At 41.7% G+C, this 4,451-nt stretch overlaps 1 pseudogene; it reads right to left on the bottom strand.

Annotated features, from left to right (window-relative positions):
* Nucleotides 1-402: 402 nt before the first annotated feature.
* LOC105728363 (centromere protein N-like) lies at nucleotides 403-1,403 on the bottom strand (annotated as a pseudogene).
* Between the last annotated feature and the right edge of the window lie 3,048 nt (nucleotides 1,404-4,451).

Genomic DNA, 4,451 nt, shown 5'->3' with positions numbered 1-4,451 from the left:
GATCTAAGGCTTAAGAATCAATCTCTGGAAACCAGCGGCTGGAATCCGACCTCCCCAGAATCAAGAAGAGACAGCAGTGGGAAAAAGAACACAAGCCCCAAAGTCTCCAGCACTGTGCCAAATGCTTGATTTCCGAGCATTCAGGCACTCAAGGTCGAGTGTGGGATCATATATATGTATGTCCTGTCATCTCAAATGCCACAACTGTTAGCAAGATATGCGAGAGAGGATGCATATCGTGGAGGAATAAATCAGTCCCAACAATTATGTGAGCATTTCTAAAATTTCAATAACAAGGATTTTCTAAAATACAAGTTTACAGACAGAAGCTATACAGCCAGTCATTAACTGAAGTGCACATGCAATGTCATGAAGGAGGAGCTGTGTTTATGAAACCACACATCTTATTTATCTCTAATTTTAAAATAATTCATTCTCTTTTTGGGTGTGCAAGTGAGCAGTGGAGAAAGGGGTGCATCTGCAATACCAGCTGGTGCTAAGGATTTCAATGCTTCCAGAAGATGTGGGCTAGAGAACTTTATTAGGCATCAGAGGGGTTCTTCCCTCTCAGCCAAGATGCTCCCATTTAAATCACTTTGAATTTTGTTTCAAGCTTATATAGTGCAAATTCTAGTCGTGGTTGAGGATAATCTCCAAACGTTTCCTGAGTTATTTGTTGGACTCTTTTTCTACTATGTTTTCATGAATGATCCTTGAATCCATATTTATATTCCTGTAGAGGTGTCATAGAGTTGTGAGTTTCAAAGATCTGATTATACTGTTTAAAAACAATAGCCTTAAGAGAGTCCAGATATCAACTTCTCAGGTCCATTTTCACAATCTGATGGTGTTTGCTAGCAATTGTCAGTGCCTGACCCAGAAGTGGCACATTACGCCTCATCTTGGAGGAGGACGTGAAGGCATACGGAGTCTGGGAGTAGTATACCACGTAGGTAGGTTTCTACTGGTTTGGCTTCATGTACTGTGTTCCCCCAGGCAATTCGAATCCAGGCTACATTCTCCTCAGTTTCTCTGAAGCTGACTGGCACATTTTTTAATGCTCTCTGAAGAATTTTCTTAAATGAATTTTTGAATTGTTTCATATCAAAAAGGTGAACATCTTTACCTGGTCCTTTATTCATCTGAAAAACATTCCAAATGTTCTGGTGTTGATGAAATTGAGTATAAATGATGTCTAACAGGGTAGCAACATTGAGACCTGCACGCTTTTCCTCACACAGCCGAACCAAGTGCTGAACTACAGATTCCTTTCTCTGCTGGAAATTTACAGTCTACAGTTGATTTTCAGACAAAAAGTCCCAGGCTTTTAGGATTGTGGTCAGTTCATTCATGGGGATTTTCAAGATGGTCCTCTTGATGAACTCAGCAACAGTCTCATCCATCCCTTTGGATATATCCACATAGCCCACATATCCTGCTGTCTCACTCCTCAGCTGCTGTTCCCACCTGTCTGATGCACATTTTTCTTTAAAAGAAGGGCAATTCAGTTAAAATCAGTTCCAGGTAAACAAAGCATACTCCTGACCGCATACACCCAATGTGTGTATAGGTTTAACTTTGTACATTTCTGAGTTGCTTTCTGGAAAATACTTCCAAATGAAAAGCCAGATACCATCATCTTTATAAGTAACTGTGATTTCATTTTAAGATAAATTATTACTTTGAGTTAAATAAAGGAAAATTACCGTTTTTGAGCATTAGCCAATCTTACAGTCTCCCTTTCCAAAGAAACTGAATTCAAACTATTTTTAAAGGTCAGTTTATGTTTTCTTTTAATTCAGCTGCTTCATGGGTGGGGTATTTTTTCTCCATTTTAGCAGTAATCTAAATTGAGACAAACATAGACTCCAAGATAAATAAAAGGAATTCCAAAGACTGAATGATCTGCTAGACTGGATACTTGAGTAGATTTTGATGTGTGATGATACCATATTCCTCTCTCCTTTCATTCTCATGTATTGGCTTCCTGGTCTTAAATGAGTCTCCCTCTTTGCTTCTACCCAAAAGAATAGCACCTGCCTGAGGTAGGGGGTGGGGGTGAAATGTCTGAGCTGCCAGTGAGATCTCTTAAGCATGTGGTATTTTCCAAAGGAAGATGCTTAATTATTTCAAAGTATATTTTGTCCTGCTACTTAAAAATGCAATTATGCTTAAGATATGCATTCATGTATGGGTGTATCAGTTTGCGTGTCTATATGGAATCATCTTTTTTTTTTTTTTGAGATGGAGTCTTGCTCTGTCACCCAGGCTGGAGTGTAGTGGTGCAATCTCAGCTCACTGTAATCTCCGCCTCCCAGGTTCAAGTGAGTCTCCTGCCTTAGCCTCCTAAGTAGCTGGTATTACAGGTACATACCACCATGCCTGGCTAAATTTTTTTGCATTTTTAGTAGAGATAGGGTTTCACCATGTTGGCCAGGCTGGTCTTGAACTCCTGGCCTCAAGTGATCTGCCTGCCTCAGCCCCGTAAAGTACTGGGATTAAGGTGTGAGCCACCGTGCCCTGCCTGGAATCATTCATTATTAAAAACACTTACTGCCTTTCAGAATTGTGAAATGTGGCCAGGCACAGTGGCTCACACCTGTAATTCCAGCACTGTGGGAGGCTGAGGTCGGCAGATCACCTGAGGTCAGGAGTTTGAGAACAGCTTAGTCCAACATGGGGAAACCCCATCTCTACTAAAAATACAAAAATTAGCCGAATGTGGTGGGGTGGGGGCGCCTGTAATCCCAGGTACTTGGGAACCTGAGGCAGGAGAATCGGCAAAAGTTGCAGTGAGCCAAGATCGTGCCACTGCACTCCAACCTGGGTGACAGAGTGAGATTTTGTTTACAAAAAAAAAAGAATTGAGGAATGTATGTGTAATTTTTAAATATTCTAATAGTATTACTTTTTTTTTTAAAGTCACTGGCAGTAACTCTTCTAATTAACTAATGGAGATAATGATGGCTACATCTGAACCCAAAGAGTAATTAAATGGTTCTGTCCAGTCTTCCTAATCTGGAAGAGGTCCGCTATCTTTACACAGAGCAACACCACCGTCACTTGTTTCCAGACTGTGGGGTGAGAGCAAGGATAATACTTTAAGTGATGAAGTTGGCGTTTCCCATCTGTTGTCCCTCAGACACAGGCCTCCTTCTCTCTACCAATCACAAATATAAAACCTCTGCCTATAGTTTGACCATCTGGATTTCCCATCATCCCCTGTTTTCACACCTGGAGATTCAGAGCAGGTCTTTGATTGATGTTTTTCAAAATTGCCTCATAAAATCAAAGGACAGGCAAACAATATTTTTCTAAAATTATAAACGATAGAACCAACATTCACAGCTTTTGTTACTGCTTTTATAATCATGAATAACCTTAGCTTCTGGGGTTTTGTCAGAAGTGCTTTTTTTCTTTCTTTGAAGCAAGCCGCTATGTTCTCCCTGGCTGCTTGCATTGAAGAATGTCAGGGCTAAGATTCAAGCAGTGGGCCACAGTAGTCCCAAGAAGTTCAATACCAAGCACAGTGAGTTCTGTATTCAACTTTAATTAAAATATCCACATGCAGCCGGGCGCAGTGGCTCACGCCTGTAATCCCAGCACTTTGGGAGGCCTAGGCAAGTGGATCACCCGAGGTCAGGAGTTCGAGACCAGCCTGGCCAACATGGTAAAACCCTGTCTCTACTAAAAATACAAAAAAATATTAGCCAGATGTGGTTGTACGAGCCTGTAGTCCCAGCTCAGGCTGAGGCAGGAGAATCACTTGAACCCAGGAGGTGGAGGTTGCAGTGAGCTGAGATTGCACTACTGCACTCCAGCCTGAGCAACAAAGCGATACTCCGTCTAAAAAAAACAAATTTTTTTAAAGGCCGGGCATGGTGGCTCACGCCTATAATCCCAGCACTTTGGGAGGCCAAGGCAGGTGGATCATGAGGTCAAGAGATTGAGACCATCCTGGCCAAGATGGTGAAACCCCGTCTCTTAAAAAAAAAAAAAATCCACATGCTCATGGTTTGCCTTCTCTTAGGGAGCCAAATACCATCTAAGTTTTGTCAGCTGTCAGTTTCTGCTCATAGAATGTCATTTAAAACACCACTTTGAATCTAATAATGCAATGCTTTATTCTGAACTATTACTAAATTAGTTATTCCTCAAGCAGCAATTTACCTATTTTTGCTCTGACCTAATTTTTCGGAGGAATGACAGACAAACACCAAGCGTTGGTTTCTCTCTAGATCCTGTCCGTTTCCTCAAACACAGCGGTCTCCTCTGTTAGCCCCTGGTGTGCTGCTGGGAATTACTGGGCCCCACTGGCCAGCTGCTGTCTCTTCTCTGCAGAGCTCTTTGCTTTTAGGGAGCAGGGAACTAATTCCGCTAAGTGATATACAATTGGAGACCCTTTAGCATGAACCACAGTGAAGAAACAGGCACTTTCATTGCTTTCCTGC

The sequence above is a fragment of the Aotus nancymaae genome, unplaced genomic scaffold (assembly GCF_030222135.1).
Source record: "Aotus nancymaae isolate 86718 unplaced genomic scaffold, 86718_ANA_hifiasm-v0.15.2.pri h1tg000062l, whole genome shotgun sequence".
In the NCBI taxonomy this organism is placed as follows: Eukaryota; Metazoa; Chordata; class Mammalia; order Primates; family Aotidae; genus Aotus; species Aotus nancymaae.
Note: the sequence above shows the minus strand (reverse complement) of the source record. Positions and strands in the feature narration are given on the sequence as shown.